The sequence below is a fragment of the Paramisgurnus dabryanus genome, chromosome 4 (assembly GCF_030506205.2).
Source record: "Paramisgurnus dabryanus chromosome 4, PD_genome_1.1, whole genome shotgun sequence".
NCBI classification, from domain to species: domain Eukaryota; kingdom Metazoa; phylum Chordata; class Actinopteri; order Cypriniformes; family Cobitidae; genus Paramisgurnus; species Paramisgurnus dabryanus.
In genome coordinates this window covers 33,054,140-33,076,555 of record NC_133340.1, presented here as the reverse complement: position 1 = coordinate 33,076,555, position 22,416 = coordinate 33,054,140, and the positions used below count along the sequence as shown (strand labels likewise).

The 22,416-nt window shown below is 39.9% G+C and overlaps 1 protein-coding gene and 3 pseudogenes across 1 annotated transcript in view; 1 reads left to right on the top strand and 3 right to left on the bottom strand.

Annotated features, from left to right (window-relative positions):
* The window catches only part of elfn1b (extracellular leucine-rich repeat and fibronectin type III domain containing 1b), a 147,987-nt gene that overhangs the window by 44,303 nt on the left and 81,268 nt on the right, over positions 1–22,416 (top strand). The gene's annotated exons all lie outside the window — the stretch shown is intronic.
* Positions 3,545–11,680, bottom strand: LOC135735727 (UDP-glucuronosyltransferase 2C1 pseudogene; annotated as a pseudogene).
* LOC135735728 (UDP-glucuronosyltransferase 2C1 pseudogene) lies at positions 8,684–11,709 on the bottom strand (annotated as a pseudogene).
* Positions 12,370–21,073, bottom strand: LOC135735729 (UDP-glucuronosyltransferase 2A1 pseudogene; annotated as a pseudogene).

The following is a 22,416-nucleotide window of genomic DNA, read 5'->3' as shown; positions in this document are numbered from 1 at the left end:
TGAATGGCAGCATTTTATACTCTAGATCCCTATTTTTTTGCTGAAAATAGACAGGGAGTTGAGCAGTTTTCTAGCCCAGTTTCCCACATCTAACATCCTCATTTTTTTATAATGAATAATGAGGTGAAAGTGGGTGCCCTCAAGGAGAAAGAGAGAGAGGGAGAAAGCAGTTTGTCCTTTAAAAGCGGACAGAGTACCCTATAAAGGACACTGAGATATCCACTACACAGATGAATACACTGAAGGAGCTGCTCCCATCAGGATGTCATGGTAACCTGGATAAATGATGAAAAGGTTCCTGTTATCTTGGTTCATTGTGGTCAAGAGTATTGTGCTTGTATTAACATTAAATTAGCATGCTAAATATCATAATGAGAGCATTTTGGCAATGATTGTTGCATTTTTAAAATTACTTGTACAAATTAAAACAACTCACTAAAATGCTTTGTTGTTTCAACCCATGGTTGGATTATAAATGAACAAAACCAACAGTTGGGTTTAAATGAACCTACTGTAAGCTTGGCTGTTTCGAATACCAAATATTGAGTTTTTTTAGGTTCATTTAAACCAATGATTGGGCTTGTTGATATTTTCCCAACCATGCAATAACAAACATTTAAAACAGAATTTTAAGCATTGAAAATTGGCTTAGTAGATAGAAAAAGTTGTCATAACTGTCCCCTTTTAAAAAGGCCTAATATATAGGTACATACATGTATACATTTGGTATCAATACGTCCCTCTTAAGGTACAAAGGTGTAGTTTTAAGTTTTGAACCACCCCAGTGACAGCTTTGGACCGTTTTTCTGACAGTGTAGAAAATAATATTTTGTTTCTGTAGCTCTGTGGTAAAGCATTATGTAAGCAGTGCGAAAGGTTGTGGGTAGTGATGGGGATGAGACCGCCTATGCTGAGTCCGAGTCAAGAACGAGTCTTTGAAGGCTCGAGACCAAGTCGAGACAGAGTCCGTTGGTTTTCAAATAGAGTCGAGGCCGAGTCAAGACTGAGTCTTTGAGGAAGCAAGTTCGAGTCGAGACCGAGTCCTTTAGGAGTCGAGACCGAATCGAGACCAAGACCATAAAAACATGACCATAATCAACAGTTAGGCCTACAGACTAAGCTAGATTGGGAATTGTTTAGAGGAGCAGTCTTGATGTCAATATGGACTATGCTTTTACTATCATTAAAAAAATCCCTACCACATGCATCATCTTCTGACTATTTTTCTATATTTATAAACGGCTCTGATGGCAGTATCTTTGCATCGCACCATGGGATGTCATTTTCGAATAATGCCCATCAACATTGCATTTTATTATTACTGTTATGTGTTTTTTATATGAACATAAAAAAATGCGCTGGTTTCGAGGATTTTTCTGAAATCTCGAGTCCGAGACCGTACTCGAGTACTACGTCACTAGTTGTGGGTTCAATCTTAGGGTACACATAACGATAAACGCTTTTGTCTTTGAAATGTGTACATGAAAATCGTATTCCTTTATTTCTAAAAGTGACAATATTTACTATAACAACACAGGAAGAAAAACACCATATACCACAACAATTCAAATGTATCAACAATACTCAGTATTAATATCCCAGATAGCAAGAGAGCAGACAGAAATCATAAAATCAATGCTATTTGAGTCAATATCACGTGTGCACCCTCCATTAATGTTGAAAAAATATTACAATTTCAACAAACCACAATTATGGTGATAAGTGTTTGCTTTAGTTGATCCCTTGACTGTATTGTTTTAATGTTAAGTTTACTTTGGCTGTTGGCATTAATGGGTTTATCTAAATAAGAGTGTGTTATTTTATTGATATGTTAATGTTGTGCAATACTAAAGATTTCAATTGCAACAGTGTTATGGCTGTTATAATATTATGAATTATAAAAATACACTCAGAAGAATTTCTTTACTGAATCGATCTCTGACATCATGAATCATTGTATAAACCTCAACAATGGTGACAATCAACAGAAGTAATGCACGATGTGTATCAATATAATACTCATCCATTATCAGAATAAGTTGATGATTGTCACCATTGTTGAGGTTTGTAGGATGAGTGATAATGTCAGCATTTGTTCTGCTTTGTCACATATTTATAAGAGTTACAAAAAGATCAACTTCATCTAGAACAGCATGATGTTATTTCAGCTTGCTATCTGGGATGTTTATTTGCTAATATTACAGCAGGTAAAAATGACTCTGGAGAATCTCAAGAGAGGCCTATGTCTATCTCAGACAGCATAATACTAATGTGTGAACAACAGCATCATGATGTCTATACTGCACCTGCTGAGACTGCTGATGTTTAGACAATGTTCTTTCTTCTCTGATGTACATGCCAGAAATAGCCTGCATGTTGTCTAGGTTGAAGTATGAACTGGATGTCACCAAACAATCAGTAACACACCATGCAAAAAATGTGCTTGCATATACACTAACTGCATTATGTAGATAGAGACAATTATTCTTAAGTGCTTAGTTATCCTGTAAACGATGTACAAAAAACAAAGAAAAGCTTTTTGTATCTGCTCAGATAAATGCTTTCAATTACGGCTATATTTTTAGCAACTTGGCAGCATATTAAAGCACAAAAGCAGCAAAAAGTTGTGCAGTGTGTTTTGTAAAGTGTAAAGTCAGGAAAATGTCAAACACGCATACAAAATATGTGTGGTCCAGATTGTGTATGTACAAACATGCTTGTGATTGTGAGACAGAGAGAGAAAGCACCAATAACTCGCAGCACATCAATCTAAACCTCAAACCCTAAACTTCATTTTTTATATTTATAGGCCTATATATGTATATGTGTATATGTACTTATATGAATATATGTATACACATACACCAAATAATTCTGTTAAATTCAGAGACCTTTGACACCTTATTAATCATTCTCGGTTGGTTTTACTTCAGAACCCAGATCTGTTGAATTTGGCTATTTTACTCAGTGACAGATCCATTTAAGCCAAAACTGAACGCACTGTTTTGACGTCAAAAACAAATACGCGACACAGACAGGGCTATTTATTTTGCTCTTTTCTAACTCTGAACAATTATATGGTTAGATAGATTTTATTGTTTGCAGTCAGCATCATTTTTTCCCATCTGTCCAAGACTCTTTTGGAACGGACCTGTGATGCACTTTTGGGTAATGACCCATTAGCCATCATTTATAACTACTGTGATAAACAACACTATATTTATCCAAATTTCAGAGCCATGAGGGGACCTAATATTATATTGTTGTTTTACTGATTTTGAAATGGGCTTATCAAAGAAAGGCCAATGCTTACCACCCACTCCCCCAGCAGAAGTTAATGATTAACTTCCACCCACTAACTAAGATCTACTAAAATTACAACAATAAAACACAAAATCAGCTAAATGTTAAAGTCTATGTTATGTCATTTTAGAGAGTTGTTTCTAAACACATTATAAATGTTAGAAATGTATTGCTGAAACATGTTACAAAGACTGTGAACTACGTAGTACTAAATTGTGGAGTTAAACACCATTAAACAGTTTTTCAACATTTGTGTGTATAGGATTATTTAGGCAGTGCTAAATCGGTAACACACTGGAGCCACCGATCATGGCCCCGTCCCTAACAAAATTACAATGCTAGCATCCATTCAGGTTGTAGCGGTATTCGGTATTAAAAATCTGACTTTGCACAGACTTTAATGATGAAATTGAAAAGAAGTAATGCTGATTGGTGTGTCTTTTTAAATAGTTTAGAAATGCCTGGAAAAGCTTAGTTATGACAACTTGTAAGATTCATTTAAAACAAGACAGTCCAACAAACCTTTGCTTAGTGGATTTTATCCAAACGGAAAATGATCCTGACTGGCAAAATCCACCAAAGACCAACTGGAAATAAACGGTGAAACATTAAATTTGTATCAAGGACAAAGGCAAACCTAAGTGTCCTGTATGATTATATATGTAGTAAAACAGTAGAATACACAAATTGTACATTAAAAAAAATCATTCCAGTTTGTTTTTTCTCCTACATATTCTGCAGCATAAATATCTGATAAGCACATATGTGGTCAGCATTATGAGCGTCACAACAGACAACAGCAACAACATGACATCAACAGAGTGATACGAGTACCAGGGCATTTTGTACGACTCTGTGCGTAAATGAGCTGCACCTTTGTGCCTCATGACAAACTCAATCCAGAAGATGGCGCTGTCCAGAGGCTTCACTGGAACATCTCTGTGAAGTCTCGAGAGCTTCTGCATGTTCTCCCGATAACTGGGATTATAAAGAACTTCCTTGACAGTTTCTAGAAAGGAGTCCTTATTCACTGTGGCAAAGTCTACGGTCTTGGCTACACCCTTCACTCTCATCTTTGAAAGATTATCAGGCTGGTCAAAGATGAGTCCAAATCCAATGATTGGTACCCCATGGTAGATGGCTTCTTGGATTCCATTGGTTCCACCATGAGCCACAAAAGCTCTGGTTTTGGGATGACCCAGAAGATCATTCTGAGGTATCCAGTCCATTTTTAAGGTGTTGTTTCCCAGTGCAGATGGTCTCCTTCCTTTATACCTCCAGATGATCTTCTGTGGAAGTTCAGCAAAAGCTTTAGCAATGGCCTCTGCCACGTCATCAGGAAGCTGACCAAAGAATGTTCCCAGAGACATGACGATGACACCATGATCACCAGAGCTCTGCACAAAGTCCTCTAGATCTTGTGGAAGAGGCTTTGATGGCTTGCACTGAAAGCCTCCCATGTAGACGATGTTTGGCATAGTGGGCCGTGGAAATTCAAAAATAAAGTCAACCCTGTGGAGCCACAGATCAACACCTTGAAGTAAGGTTAAATAGGATGTTCCTGGCCCAATGAAGCGTTCGCTAACTTCGTTATAATATGGAGCGATTGTCAAAGCAACCTGTATTTCAGTGATGATGTACATTAAAACATTCTTCACTCTTTCAAAGAAACTCATGCGGTCTGATAACTCCATCAGTGGCATAGGTACATAAGAAAGTGGTGAAGGAGCTATTGCAAAATGACCCTCACTGAACAAGGTCCACCGGACATTGCAGACCAAGGGCAGTCTAAGATAATGACCCAATATTACACCTGCAAACTTGGCTGGATCCGTAAGCATCAAATCATATTTGCTCTCTTTTAGGGACTGTATTAGCTGCTGGTCTTCAAACATCTTGACTATTAGATCACTTTCTACTACAGACATCTGTAAAATAGCTTGCAACATCTCCATCTTCAGTCTTAGGCGAGTCCAAGTGGAGCCATCCCTTAAAATGTTTAGCATATTTGATGTAAATCCCTGCAGGAATTCTTCACTAAGTCCTCCTGCAGTCTTCAGGGTGATGGATGTGTAGAGAGGTGAAGATTCTTTTATGTACCAGCTGTCTGACATCCGGATGACTGTAATATTGTGACCTTTGACGTGAAGAGCCTCAATCAAGAGTTTCATGTTGACCCAGTGACTGCCCTCTACAGGAAAGACAAGAACATTGCCGCTCTGAACAACCGGGACAGTCATCACCAGGAGGGTTAAGAAAACTGGACCAAACATCAGATAAACCTGTCCGTTCATTGTACCTGTAACAAAGCAGAAGAACAGGAATTACGTACTGGGGCATCAAAGAGTGCAAATACTACCACAACACTTTAGCAGGGGTGAGTCCAACGGGGGGCATAGCCTGGGTACAGCCACCCTAAAATGTGATTGCTTCCCCCACTGTTTCCCCACTGCAGTAGTCAATTGACAACGCCTACTGTATCTACCATTAAATCGGAACGCTATCAGTTACTTTGCATTTGCGCTCAACAACATTACTAGATCAAATACAGTAGCAACCTGCAGTACAAACTTAAATAGTTGAAAATAAAAAATACAGTTTGAACAGTATAAAATTAAATTAAATCAAATTAAAATAATATACATTTGTAACATAATGCAACAGCAGCGGGACAAAAGTAACAAGTGTTACTTTAGTCCGAGAGGAACTCCTGACATTTAAACCCAAAAAACTTCTATTTTGACAAATTCTTGAGAAGGCAAACTTCAGGATGTGTTACAGCACTAAATAACCTGTTGATTGAATAGTATTTTAACACATGAAACTAGAACACAACGCGTTACAAGAAAAAATTACAGCTTTAGGAATTTACTTAACATGGTTGAAAACATCTTTTTGGATCTACACGCCAAAACGGTGATAAAAAATGCAATATTTGTCAGCTCTGTCTGCAGATGTAATCTGGGCTCAGAGAAAATCACTTTGTTACTTTTGTCCAGCGTTACTTTTGCCCCGGTTCTCCCCTAATCAAATACCATGACAGTATTTACTGAATTAGATTAAAGATCTACCTATTGACTGATAAACAGTACGTTCTATATAGTAGAGATAAGGTTAGTGTGTATAAAAGGTGGACATGATACATCATCATAAAAACAAGTGTAGTGTTCTCATGCAGTGTGTTGAAACTCTGACTAAACACCAAGTTAAACCATAGCCAATGAAGACAGAGTCATAGTAAATTTATAATTTACTGTCACTCTTTCTTATTAACATGTTGCAGTGAAAACTGTAATAAAACAATAAAAAAATGTTCAATGTTAATGTCTTTTTCAATCATACATTTATAAATGTATGTAACAAACAATCACTGCTGTTCTCACTGTAGTAACAGCTAAAATGGCTGTTAGCATCACTGCTTGATTTTATTAACTTATCAAACATCATCTTTTTAACAAAATCCTTACCAATATATAATCCTTAACATGTCTAATATCACACAGATGAACTTACGGCATTGCCTCTTTAAAGGATTAAAGTGATGCAATGGATTGTCAGTGAGAGCACCACATGACGGTGGTCATGTTTTCATGTAGAACCAGGAACAACTCACAGGAATTGACCAAACAGGCAGTGACATCATCACATAACAAATAACATTTTTCCAAATGAAGTCGATAAACCGAAAAGTGTAACTGTACTGTAACACTGTAACTTTTACTAAACAAAACATAAAAATAATCCACTGCGGCTTGATTATCAAACCTGTAAAATATTATTAGTAGTTACTATCAATCATTTATAAAAACACATCTTCTTACCTGTGAATATTCAGCATGCAATATCATTTCCGTCTAAACTTCTGTTGAGTCCAGTATAAGTCACACGGCTACATGTGTAAGCAGAGTGTAAGTTTATCTCTCTACATGTGTAAGTTTATCTCTCTTAACCTATGCATGCAGTAACATTTATAATTGAGTGAAAGTTCATTCAATAATCTTTAAAGGGACAAAGGGCATCAACCTTGGGATTTCTAGCAAATAAACTTCCACTTAAAATTACAGCATTGGTAAAGAAAATTATACAGTAAGTCTCTAAAAATAGGGAAAACATTTTTATTAACAAACAGGAAAATATTATAATATAATGTTAAATATAATGTCATATAAATACTCATAAAGAGGTTAGTATTATTATTATTTGGGTCAAGTGTTCATCGAAAAATGTAATTTGATGTCGTTACAAATGTGTATGAATTAGATTGGAACACAAAAGCAGACAAATTGCAATTAATCACAATATGTGGTTTACTGTGCTGTATAAAACTCAATTATACATTGTGATTTACTGTGCTGTATAAAACTCAAGTATGCAAGTGGTTACCCAGATAGCATGCAACCGTTGAAACAATGTTAAAAACAGTTGATTTGCCAATGTTAATTGCATTGAATCAATATTAGGTTTGCACCCTCCATTAATATTGAAAAATATTAAAATTTCAACAAACCACCATTATTGTGATCAGTGTTTGCTTTATTTGGGTCCTTGACTCTTGAAATTGACTAAGTTAAATCTTTCTTTTCTTTTTTTAGTGTTTGTATGTGTTTATAAACACATGTGCATTGGAAAAGATAGATGTGTTTCAAAGTTAAGTTGAAACTGATTGCTTTTTGTGAAGATGCCAATAAAATAAAGCTGCTTTACATGATTATGTTGATCCAATTGGTTTTTGACAATTATAATTGTTTTGGTTTGTAAATCCACTGTGACAAGAGAAAAAGTGAAAAAATGCTGACACATTTAGACATCATTACCCATCCTGCAAATCTCAACAATGGTGACAATCATCAAACAAATTCAGATAAAACTATCAACTGCATTGCAATCCTCAAAATAACAGACCTGACACTGCTTCCAACTAGTACTGTAATATCCATTTCTTACACATCTTTAACAGTATTTCATTAATAATATTTAGATATATCTACAAGAATTATACTACTTGATAACACTCGATCTTTTTTTTCTTTGCAATAGCAGATGTATTTTAAAACACTGCTTCAACAGCCAAAGAAAACTTACCATTAAAACACAAGAGTCAAGGGCCCAACTAAAGCAAACACTGATCACAATAATGGTGATTTGTTGAAATTTCTATATTTTTTTCTATATTAATGGAGGGTGCAAACGTGATATTGATTCAATGTTATTAACATTGACAAATCAACGATTTTTAACATTGTTTCAATGGTTGCATGCTATCTGGGTATATATTGTATAGAACAATGCTTATCTATTAAATTAGATATTAACTACAAATAAACAATTAACTTGAAGATGATCCTGACTGACAAAAATCACCAAAGACCAACAGGAAATAAACAGTAAAACATTCCATATTTATCAAGGACAAAGGCAAAGAAAGTGTCCTATATGATATATCTGTAGTAAAGCACAGAAATTGCAAATTTAACAATTTAAAAAAATCATTCCAGTTTGTTTTTTCTCCTACATATTCTGCAGCATAAATATCTGATGAGCACATATGTTGTCAGCATTATGAGTGACACAGCAGACAGCAGGAACAACATGACGTCAACAGAGTGATACGAGTACCAGGGCATTTTGTACGACTCTGTGCGTAAATGAGCGGCACCTTTGTGCCTCATGACAAACTCAATCCAGAAGATGGCGCTGTCCAGAGGCTTCACTGGAACGTCTCTGTGAAGTCTTGAGAGCCTCTGCATGTTCTCCCGATAACTGGGATTATAAAGAACCTCCTTGACAGTTTTTAGGAAGGAGTCCTTATCCACTGTGGCAAAGTCTACGGTCTTGGCTACACCCTTCACTCTCATCTTTGAAAGATTATCAGGCTGGTCAAAGATGAGTCCAAATCCAATGATTGGTACCCCATGGTAGATGGCTTCTTGGACTCCATTGGTTCCCCCATGAGCCACAAAGGCTCTGGTTTTAGGATGACCCAGAAGATCATTCTGAGGCATCCAATCTGTTATTAAGGTGTTGTTTCCCAGTGCAGATGGTCTCTTTCCTTTGTACCTCCAGATGATCTTCTGTGGAAGTTCAGCAAAAGCTTCAGCAATGGCCTCTGCCACATCATCAGGAAGTTGACCAATGAGAGTGCCCAGAGACATGATGATGACACCATGATCACCAGAGCTCTGCACAAAGTCCTCGAGATCTTGCGGAAGAGGCTTTGACGGCTTGCACTGAAAGCCACCCATGTAGACGATGTTTGGCATAGTGGGCCGTGGATATTCAAAAATAAAATCAACCCTGTGGAGCCACAGATCAGCACCCTGAGTTAAGGATAAGTAAGATGTTCCTGGGCCAATGAAGCGTTCACATAGTGCATTATATTGTGGAGCGATCATGAGAGCAAGCTGTGTTTGAGTTATGGTATACATCAAAATATTCTTCACTCTTTCAAAGAAACTCATGCGGTCTGGTAACTCAATCATTGGCAAAGGTACATAAGAAAGTGGTGAAGGGGCTATTGCAAAATGCGCCTCACTGAACAAAGTCCACCGGACATTGTAGACCATAGGCAGTTTAAGATAATGACCCAATATTACACCTCCAAACATGGCTGGATCTGTAAGAATCAAATCATATTTGCTCTCTTTTAGGGACTGTATTAGCTGCTGGTCTTCTAACATCTTGACTATTAGATCAATTACTACTGCAGTCCTCTCTGAAATAGTTTGCCACATTTCTATCTCCAGTTTCAGGCGAGCCCAAGTGGAGCCGTCCCTTAAAATGTTTAGCAGATTTGATGCAAACACCTTGAAGAATTCTTCATCAAATCCTCCTGCAGTCTTCAGAGTGATGGATGTGTAATGAGGTGAAGATTCTTTGACGTACCAGCTGTCTGACATCCGGATGACTGTAATATTGTGACCTTTGGAGTGAAGACCCTCAATCAAGATTTTCATGTTGACCCAGTGACTGCCCTCTACAGGAAAGACAAGAACATTCCCGCTCTGAACAACTGGGACAGTCATCACCAGGAGGGTTAATAAAACTGGACCAAACATCAGATAAACCTGTCCGTTCATTGTACCTGTAACAAAGCAGGAGAACAGGGATTACGTACCAGCCCACAAAGGAGTGCAAATACTAACACTACACTTTAGCAGGGGTGAGTCTAACGGGTACCTCCACAGAGTACTCTCCACACTTTAATTTTATACCAGCAGAAAGTGAGGTGATAGGGTGAAGGAGGGATGCTGCAAAAAAACTGTTACCGGACAGAGGTAAGGGATATATAAATAGGTCTCTATATATTTGCGCTGATTGGTTCGATTACATGACCATGACCACGCTCCTCTCGAACTAAGTTAAATAATGCATTTATGCCAGCAGCGACAGGCAAGTTCAAGCATTACTATAATTCAGTATTTCCCAACCAGTGTGCGGCGGCACACTAGTGTGCCGTGACCACTTGTTTGGTGTGCCGTGGAAAAATATCACTGCCACAGTGTTTGAAAAAACGCTCACGTCTAGTTACCAGGTTGCTAAGTTGGTTTGTGCAGATCTGTTAAAGTATCTATCTATCTATCTATCTATCTATCTATATATAATTTAAATTCAAAATTGACTCTCCAAATGCAGTCCCATGCAAAGCATGCATGGAACTACAAATCCACTGCCGACCAAAATCATTCACATAGTTTCAACACAAAATTAAGTGTATTAAACATGATAAAATTAAGTTGAATTCATTCAATAATATGTTCATTTAGAATTAGTCAAGTAATATTATTATAATACTCAAAACAAAAATAAGTAAGGTTCATTTCAAACATTTTTAAGTTATTTTAACTCAAATTTTGGTAAAAAAAACAAGAATTCATTTTTTTATATAATCCACTCATTTTATTGTTTTAAATCTAATCATTTTTACAGTGTATGCACAACTGAGTTATTCATTTATACATTTTCATACAACATAGCGTTTTAGAAAATAACTGGTATTCGCTTTAAAATAGAATAATTACATTAATTAAACTAAATTTATTTCAATCTTGGACACTGTTTCAAAAACCTCTGATTCTCATTCATTTATTATTTTGCTTTACTGTTGTGAATGTGATTAAATTACTGAACTGATCCTAATTTTGTACAAACCCTTTGGCAGGCAAATATATGTTACAGTGCACTCTAACGTTGGTAAACGAAACATAAAAATGATTCACTGCGGCTTGATTATCAAATCTGTTAAATAATAGTAATAGTTATGATCAATCATTTATAAAAACACATATTCTTACCTGTTATTCAGCATGCAATATCATTACCAGCTAAACTTGAGTTAAGTCCATTATTAGTCAAGCAGCTACAGGTGTGAGCAGTGATTTATCTCTTAACTTCACTATGCATTCAGGCACATTCATATACGAGTGAAAGTTCATTTAACAATCTTTAAAGGGACAAAGGGCATCAACCTTGAGAATTGTACATAATAAACTACCACTCAACATTACAGCTTTGTGATATAAAAATGTAAGTATTTTTAAAATAGGGAAAACATTTCTATCAGCAGACAGAAAAATACATTTGGAACAGATTTGTGATAATCTGTCATGATAACGCAATACAGTATAAATACCCATATGAAGTGGTGAATATATTATTAAATAAATTATTATTTTGGGTGAAGGGTTCATAGAAAAATAACATTTCATGTTGTTACAAATGCGTATGAATTGGATTTGAACACAAAAACAGATAAATTGTAAAGTGCACTTTATTATTCAATAAATCACAATATGTGGTTTACAGTGCTGTATAAAAACTCAAGTTTACAAGTGGTTATATATTGTGTTAGAACACTGCATACTTATGTATTGAATTAGATATTAACTACAAATAAACAATAAACTTGAAGATGATCGTAACTGAAAAAAAATCTCCAAAAGCCAACTGAAAATAAACAGTGAAACATTCAATAACCATTAGGGACGAAGGCAATATTTAAGTGTCCTGTATGGAGTACTGTATATGTAGGAAAACACAGTAAAACACACAAATCGTAAACTTAACTAAATTAAAAATCATTCTAGTTTGTTTTTTCTCCTACATATTCTGCAGCATAAATATCTGATAAGCACATATGTGGTCAGCATTATGAGCGTCACAGCAGACAGCAGGAACAACATGACGTCAACAGAGTGATACGAGTACCAGGGCATTTTGTACGACTCTGTGCGTAAATGAGCGGCACCTTTGTGCCTCATGACAAACTCAATCCAGAAGATGGCGCTGTCCAGAGGCTTCACTGGAACGTCTCTGTGAAGTCTTGAGAGTCTCTGCATGTTCTCCCGATAACTGGGATTATAAAGAACCTCCTTGAGAGTTTCTAAGAAGGAGTCTTTATCCACTGTGGCAAAGTCTACGGTCTTGGCTACACCCTTCACTCTCATCTTTGAAAGATTATCAGGCTGGTCAAAGATGAGTCCAAATCCAATGATTGGTACCCCATGGTAAATGGCTTCTTGGATTCCATTGGTTCCACCATGAGCCACAAAGACTCTGGTTTTGGGATGACCCAGAAGATCATTCTGAGGTATCCAGTCCATTATTAAAGTGTTGTTTCCCAGTGCAGATGGTCTCCTTCCTTTATACCTCCAGATGATCTTCTGTGGAAGTTCAGCAAAAGCTTCAGCAATGGCCTCTGCCACATCATCAGGAAGTTGACCAATAAGAGTGCCCAGAGACATGACGATGACACCATGATCACCAGAGCTTTGCACAAAGTCCTCGAGGTCTTGCGGAAGAGGCTTTGATGGCTTGCACTGAAAACCAGCCATGTAGACGATGTTTGGCATAGTGGGCCGTGGGAATTCAAAAATAAAATCAACCCTATGGAGCCACAGATCAGCACCTTGAACTAAACTAAAATAGGATGTTCCTGGGCCAATGAAGCGTTCACAAACTTTGTTATAAAATGGAGCGATCATGAGAGCCGCCTGTGTTTCAGTGATGATGTACATCAAAATATTTTTCACTCTTTCAAAGAAACTCATGCGGTCTGATAACTCACTCATTGGGAAAGGTACATAAGAAAGTGGTGAAGGGGCTATTGCAAAATGAGCTTCAGTGTACATGGTCCAACGGACATTATAGACCATGGGCAGTTTAAGATAATGCCCCAATATTACACCTCCAAACATGGCTGGATCTGTAAGCATCAAATCATATTTTTTGTCTTTTAGGGACTGTATTAGCTGCTGGTCTTCCAACATCTTGACTATTAGATCATTTTCTACTACACCCATCTCTAAAATAGTTTGCCACATCTCTATCTCCAGTTTCAGGCGAGCCCAAGTGGAGCCGTCCCTTAAAATGTTCAGCAGTCTTGATACAAACTCGTGGAGGAATTCTTCACCAAACCCTCCAGGAGCATTCACAGTAATGGATGTGTAAATGGGTGAAGATTCTTTGACGTACCAGCTGTCTGACATCCGGATGACTGTGATGTTGTGACCTTTGGAGTGAAGAGCCTCAATCAAGATGTTCATGTTGACCCAATGACTGCCATCCACAGGATAGACAAGAACATTGCCGCTCTGAACAACAGGGACAGTCATCACCAGGAGGGTTAACAAAACTTGACCAAACATTGCACCTGTAACAAAGCAAGAGATCAGAAATTACGTACTGGACCACCAAAGAGTGCAAATCCTACACTCCTACATTTTACCAGGGGTGAATCTAACGGGTGGGACAGCTTGAGCACATCCACCCTAAAATGTGATACATACCTTACATTTTTGTAACTCCAGATATACTGCTTTCCTCAAACGCATTGATTTTGTACAAAACGTGTACTGTACACACACACACACACACACACACACATACACACACACACACACACACACACACACACACACACACACACACATGTTGCTTTTAAAAAACTCAGATCCTAAGAACAACACGTACAAATAGCACAGAGATATAATGAATGACAAAAAACCTGACAAACAACGAGTTGTGAACTTGATAGGAGTTCAGAGAGGTGTGTTTGACTTCAAGTGGCGCTGTGCAGATCGATTAGCGTATGACGTCAAAACACCGCAGGAGCTAACGTAAGCCCTGGTCTCAACTCATTTCAGCAACACTTCTCTGTCATACACTGATTGGTTTATACAGCGCCAGGTGAAGTTGTCACAAGGTGACGATCTTTTAAGGGCGGAACCAAAGTTTAGGGAAGTTTGGTTCCGCCCGGAAGGTTTCCCACCGGGCCGCATTCGAAGACGGACCGTCTCACTTCCTGGTTTCCAGGGCAACATAATCGGGGCTTATGAGCCACAGGTGTAAAGAGTTAAGCGAGTGAAGTGTGATTGGAGGCTGTGTGAGAGGGAGATGAATAAATAGCTCTGCAAGAACACAAAGCAAAAAAACTCAGACACGAGAGGCGAGTGACACGGGGAAGCTCCTTTGCCAACGGCAGACAAAGACACGCACCTTTTGAAGAGCCCGAAGCTCTGTTGATCCGGCGACCGCTGAAGCGGGCGGAAAGAGGACAGAGTCACAGAGGGTGAAAGGAAGGCAAGTCGTGGATCTTTTAAAAAGGAGCACCCCGAAATCGCTGATGTTATCGACTGATGTGTTGGTGTGAATTGTAGTGCTGAGTTGAGCTCGCCTGATACGCTATATTCGGATCGCTGGATTGCTCTCTCCCTCCAGGTGTGGATCATAGATCGATGGGAATGAGGACATTGAAGACCTTATAGGTGAAGTACTAGACGAATACTGACATTTATTGAGAGAAACGGAAGGAGAGGAAAACTTACCGTTGTGAGTATATATATCTGTGGGAAAAGTGGTATTTGTGGCTGGAAAGCGCCCTGTCTAGATATTTGGAGTACTATTGGCATGAAGACAAACTAGGACGAAGAAAGACAGAGATCGTGAGTAACCAAATCCCTTGAAGTGAGTGTTTGTATACATTGGATTGATACATTGTTTAAGTGCTCTTAAGAGAGATCGAGTGGCCCTACCCCTGTACCAGCGTGGTGGGCGAGCCGAAGGTTCCGTGGGAAAGCAGCTACAGCAACGATAACAAACAAACACTAGGCCATCCACCATCTCCCTATTCTCACCCAGAGCGACGTGGAAGAGGACGGGTGTCTATTGTGTGCACTGAGCGTGGTGGGGTGAGTCTTTGGACATTTTCACTTGAAGTGGTGCTGTGTAATGCCGTGTATTGCAGTGTGAGTGCTGTGTCCTGTTTGACGTAATCCCGTTTTCAGTCACTCGTCCCGGGGCGATGAAGAGGAAAGAACGGCGCTAGGAACAACCTGTATAATAAAGCTGTAGTGTGTTTTCAGTCCCACAGAAATACAGAGTGGCGGCGAAGAACTGTGCGAGTGGCAGTGTGTGTGTGAGTACTGCACCTACTATTTTTACCCTACTTGTGTTCTTTCACCATCACAGAGTAGAGGCAGGAGAGATCCGCTGGCCCGAGGTCTCGACGAAAGGGCGCCCCGGTCCAGTTCTCGATTGACCAACGGGTCTCGAGGAAAGGGCAGCGCTCGACCCGGTGTGCCGGCGTGGCTTCCTCGCCCCTCTGTCCATCAACGAGTTCGCCGAGAGGGTCTCGGCCCCCGGCGTCCCATTACAAATCATTGCTAAATTGCTGCATTGAAGAGAGCCAACGTGAACACGGAGATACTGAACTGTGGAGAGAAAGAGAGTCATACCTACCTAGAAGCTGTAATCAGCGCAGAGGTGAGCAAACGACTTGAGAACGATTCACTGTGTCCCTCTATCCTAGCAGCCATCTGTGGAGAGAAAGAGAGCCAACGTGAACACTGAGATATTGAGCTTTGGAGAGAGCCATACCTACCTGGAAGCTGTAATCAGCGCAGAGGTGAGCAAACGACTTGAGAACGATTCACTGTGTCCCTGTATCCTAGCAGCCATCTGTGGAGAGAAAGAGAGCCAACGTGAACACGGAGATACTGAACTGTGGAGAGAAAGAGAGTCATACCTACCTAGAAGCTGTAATCAGCGCAGAGGTGAGCAAACGACTTGAGAACGATTCACTGTGTCCCTGTATCCTAGCAGCCATCTGTGGAGAGAAAGAGAGCCAACGTGAACACTGAGATATTGAGCTTTGGAGAGAGCCATACCTACCTGGAAGCTGTAATCAGCGCAGAGGTGAGCAAACGACTTGAGAACGATTCACTGTGTCCCTGTATCCTAGCAGCCATCTGTGGAGAGAAAGAGAGCCAACGTGAACACGGAGATATCAAGCTGTGGAGAGAGCCATACCTACCTGGAAGCTGTAATCAGCGCAGAGGTGAGCAAACGACTTGAGAACGATTCACTGTGTCCCTGTATCCTAGCAGCCATCTGTGGAGAGAAAGAGAGCCAACGTGAACACTGAGATATTGAGCTTTGGAGAGAGCCATACCTACCTGGAAGCTGTAATCAGCGCAGAGGTGAGCAAACGACTTGAGAACGATTCACTGTGTCCCTGTATCCTAGCAGCCATCTGTGGAGAGAAAGAGAGCCAACGTGAACACTGAGATATGGAGCTTTGGAGAGAGCCATACCTACCTGGAAGCTGTAATCAGCGAAGAGGTGATCAAACGTCTTGAGAACGATTCACTGTGTCCCTGTATTCCAGCAGCCGTCTGTGGAGAGAAAGAGAGCCAACGTGAACGCTGAGATATTGAGCCGAAGGAGGAGAGCCTAGAGTGGCCGTTATTTTAAGTTTCCCTTCCCTATTTATTATTTTTAAGTAAATTAAATAAAGTATATTTTAATTTATGCTTACCTTGTGTGTCTGGTCATTGGGGTGGCTTTGGGAATCTCCTCGAGGTGGAGAAAGGGGCGTGACCTTATTTACATCTGGGTCCACCCCTACCTGTGACAGATTTGGCGTAGTCGGCAGTCCACCTCGGGTTGAGACCAAGGTCCCCCAATGGCCTACCACGTTTTTTAAATAACATACCCTTTTAAATTTGTAGCAGTCCCCATATTGACTCGTTCTCGGGACGAGAACGGATTGGCGGGGGAGGATGTCACAAGGTGACGATCTTTTAAGGGCGGAACCAAAGTTTAGGGAAGTTTGGTTCCGCCCGGAAGGTTTCCCACCGGGCCGCATTCGAAGACGGACCGTCTCACTTCCTGGTTTCCAGGGCAACATAATCGGGGCTTATGAGCCACAGGTGTAAAGAGTTAAGCGAGTGAAGTGTGATTGGAGGCTGTGTGAGAGGGAGATGAATAAATAGCTCTGCAAGAACACAAAGCAAAAAAACTCAGACACGAGAGGCGAGTGACACGGGGAAGCTCCTTTGCCAACGGCAGACAAAGACACGCACCTTTTGAAGAGCCCGAAGCTCTGTTGATCCGGCGACCGCTGAAGCGGGCGGAAAGAGGACAGAGTCACAGAGGGTGAAAGGAAGGCAAGTCGTGGATCTTTTAAAAAGGAGCACCCCGAAATCGCTGATGTTATCGACTGATGTGTTGGTGTGAATTGTAGTGCTGAGTTGAGCTCGCCTGATACGCTATATTCGGATCGCTGGATTGCTCTCTCCCTCCAGGTGTGGATCATAGATCGATGGGAATGAGGACATTGAAGACCTTATAGGTGAAGTACTAGACGAATACTGACATTTATTGAGAGAAACGGAAGGAGAGGAAAACTTACCGTTGTGAGTATATATATCTGTGGGAAAAGTGGTATTTGTGGCTGGAAAGCGCCCTGTCTAGATATTTGGAGTACTATTGGCATGAAGACAAACTAGGACGAAGAAAGACAGAGATCGTGAGTAACCAAATCCCTTGAAGTGAGTGTTTGTATACATTGGATTGATACATTGTTTAAGTGCTCTTAAGAGAGATCGAGTGGCCCTACCCCTGTACCAGCGTGGTGGGCGAGCCGAAGGTTCCGTGGGAAAGCAGCTACAGCAACGATAACAAACAAACACTAGGCCATCCACCATCTCCCTATTCTCACCCAGAGCGACGTGGAAGAGGACGGGTGTCTATTGTGTGCACTGAGCGTGGTGGGGTGAGTCTTTGGACATTTTCACTTGAAGTGGTGCTGTGTAATGCCGTGTATTGCAGTGTGAGTGCTGTGTCCTGTTTGACGTAATCCCGTTTTCAGTCACTCGTCCCGGGGCGATGAAGAGGAAAGAACGGCGCTAGGAACAACCTGTATAATAAAGCTGTAGTGTGTTTTCAGTCCCACAGAAATACAGAGTGGCGGCGAAGAACTGTGCGAGTGGCAGTGTGTGTGTGAGTACTGCACCTACTATTTTTACCCTACTTGTGTTCTTTCACCATCACAGAGTAGAGGCAGGAGAGATCCGCTGGCCCGAGGTCTCGACGAAAGGGCGCCCCGGTCCAGTTCTCGATTGACCAACGGGTCTCGAGGAAAGGGCAGCGCTCGACCCGGTGTGCCGGCGTGGCTTCCTCGCCCCTCTGTCCATCAACGAGTTCGCCGAGAGGGTCTCGGCCCCCGGCGTCCCATTACAAATCATTGCTAAATTGCTGCATTGAAGAGAGCCAACGTGAACACGGAGATACTGAACTGTGGAGAGAAAGAGAGTCATACCTACCTAGAAGCTGTAATCAGCGCAGAGGTGAGCAAACGACTTGAGAACGATTCACTGTGTCCCTCTATCCTAGCAGCCATCTGTGGAGAGAAAGAGAGCCAACGTGAACACTGAGATATTGAGCTTTGGAGAGAGCCATACCTACCTGGAAGCTGTAATCAGCGCAGAGGTGAGCAAACGACTTGAGAACGATTCACTGTGTCCCTGTATCCTAGCAGCCATCTGTGGAGAGAAAGAGAGCCAACGTGAACACGGAGATACTGAACTGTGGAGAGAAAGAGAGTCATACCTACCTAGAAGCTGTAATCAGCGCAGAGGTGAGCAAACGACTTGAGAACGATTCACTGTGTCCCTGTATCCTAGCAGCCATCTGTGGAGAGAAAGAGAGCCAACGTGAACACTGAGATATTGAGCTTTGGAGAGAGCCATACCTACCTGGAAGCTGTAATCAGCGCAGAGGTGAGCAAACGACTTGAGAACGATTCACTGTGTCCCTGTATCCTAGCAGCCATCTGTGGAGAGAAAGAGAGCCAACGTGAACACGGAGATATCAAGCTGTGGAGAGAGCCATACCTACCTGGAAGCTGTAATCAGCGCAGAGGTGAGCAAACGACTTGAGAACGATTCACTGTGTCCCTGTATCCTAGCAGCCATCTGTGGAGAGAAAGAGAGCCAACGTGAACACTGAGATATTGAGCTTTGGAGAGAGCCATACCTACCTGGAAGCTGTAATCAGCGCAGAGGTGAGCAAACGACTTGAGAACGATTCACTGTGTCCCTGTATCCTAGCAGCCATCTGTGGAGAGAAAGAGAGCCAACGTGAACACTGAGATATGGAGCTTTGGAGAGAGCCATACCTACCTGGAAGCTGTAATCAGCGAAGAGGTGATCAAACGTCTTGAGAACGATTCACTGTGTCCCTGTATTCCAGCAGCCGTCTGTGGAGAGAAAGAGAGCCAACGTGAACGCTGAGATATTGAGCCGAAGGAGGAGAGCCTAGAGTGGCCGTTATTTTAAGTTTCCCTTCCCTATTTATTATTTTTAAGTAAATTAAATAAAGTATATTTTAATTTATGCTTACCTTGTGTGTCTGGTCATTGGGGTGGCTTTGGGAATCTCCTCGAGGTGGAGAAAGGGGCGTGACCTTATTTACATCTGGGTCCACCCCTACCTGTGACAAAGTCAAACACCAAAACATTTTCAAGTTAGAAACAATAGCCATTGAATCACACACAACTACTTTATAAATGAGAAAAATGGCAAAAAGAGTTTTGATGAATGGTAAAACTCTTTGATAATTGGTCAGATATGTTAAGCTAAGATGAAAATAATCAGATCACTTTGTCTATAGTTTAAAACGTATGAAAGATCTTCAGATCGCAAAAAAACAGTACAGTGCTTGTATAGTCTATATATAAAAGTTCAATCTCAAGATGGGTTATGGATTTTAAATGGTTTGTGTTTGCACTCTATAAACATCTGTTTACAGATATCAAAAAAATATCAGTCTATACTCATGTTTTCTATTTTAGATGTGGGAAACATGCATGCGCTATGTATGTGACAAAGAAGGACACAAGATTTTGGGAGACAACATCTTTCTAGGAATTCTGTGAATTTAGCAGAAGCAATAATACCTAATAAATGGAGAAGGGATGGCTTTTCCAAGATTATTTAAATTTTGTATGAACATTTATGATGAAGAAACAATATTATGGACGGGACGATTCTGAAATTTGCACTTACTTAACTTTGAAAATAAGTCAATTTTGGACTTATTTGGTGGACAACAAAAGCTGCAGAGTACTGTGGCTAAGATTAAACCATACTAGCGAGTGTAGTAATAATGTAACGTATATAAGAGAGCATGCTCTAAAATGCTTTAAAAAACATTAACAGAAACTTTGCATGGTTATTTAAACCACCAAATTAACATCTGAGATATCGATATGGTTAAAACTGGTAACAACTTTACGTTTTATGAAAACGTTTACATTTGCATGGAATTGCTTATATTCTTACCTGTAAATATTCAGCATGCAATATCATTAACAACAAAACTTCTGTTAAGTCCAGTATGAGCCACACAGCTACAGGTGCGAGTACAAGTTTATCTCTCTTAACCTCACTATGCATGCAGGCAAATTCATGGAGAGGGAAAGTTCATTCAACAATCTTTCAAGGGACAAAGGGCATCAACCTCGAAAAATTTAGTTAATAAACTACCACTCAACATAACAGCATTGTAATATAAAAGTCTCTTAAAATATGGAAAACATTTCTATCAACATACAGGAAAATAAATTTGGAAAGGATTTGTTATGTTGTGTTTGAGTATGCAAGTGTCCTGTATGGCAGAGGTTTCCAAACTTTTCATTCTGCGCCCACTTAGATAATCTATACCGGAACCATCCAAAATATTTTAAAATATAAATAAGAGAAAAACACTATTTTATTCTCTTTTATAGTTTTTATTTTCCATGTAATTTTATAAATAAAATGTATGTTTAATTGCGGCTTTAAAATAACTTGGTATATCATATTAAATTCAAAATTTACTTTCATCAGAGAACATAACTTTGGACCATTCAGCAGCAGTCCAGAAGCGAGGCGCTTCTGACGCTGTCTGTTGTTCAAGAGTGGCTCGACACAAGGAATGACAGCTGAAAGCCAGGTCTTGCATATGTATGTACTCAGTGGAAGCACTGACTCCAGCTGCAGTCCACTCTTTTTGAATCTCCCCCACATTTTTGAAAGCATTTTGTTTCATAATCCTCTACAGGGTGCGGTTATCTCTAATGCTTGTACACTTTTTTCTACCACATCTTTTCCTTCCCTTCGCCTCTCTATAAATGTGCTTGGACACAGAGCTCTGTGAACAACCAGCCTCTTTTGCAATGACCTTTTGTGTCTTGCCCTCATTGTGCAACGTGTCAATGGTCGTCTTTTGGACAACTGTCAAGTCAGAAGTCTTCCCCATGATTGTTTAGCCTACAGAACTAGGCTGAGGCCCTTTTTACATTAGAGCATTTGTGTTTTAAAACGGCATTTTAAAATGAAAACGATCCTCGTTTATACTGGCATTTTAAAAGGAATCTTCATCCACACTATACACAACCATAAACGCATGAAATATGACAAATAACGTAACTGGGCATGCGCATAAAAGTGTAAAATAACTTATTACTCTAATAATAGCTTACCTATGCACATTTATGCAGCCTAGGGGTGTGCAATATTGACAAAAATTCATAACTGGATCCTTTGCCGGCAACTACAACAGACACTATTTTTGAACTTGAACAGTAGCGAACTTGAAGCAAAAATAAATTTCAGCAAATGCAAACTTCAATCAAACATAATAAGAGGGGAAGTATAGCTTAAATGCTTATTGATTTAATGTAGGGAGATCCTCTTCAGCCATTTCACGCTGTTATATTTATAATAGTTCGTTGTTCGCAGTTCATATTTATGATCTTATAGTCTATTTGAAAATTTTCGTACGAACTGCCTG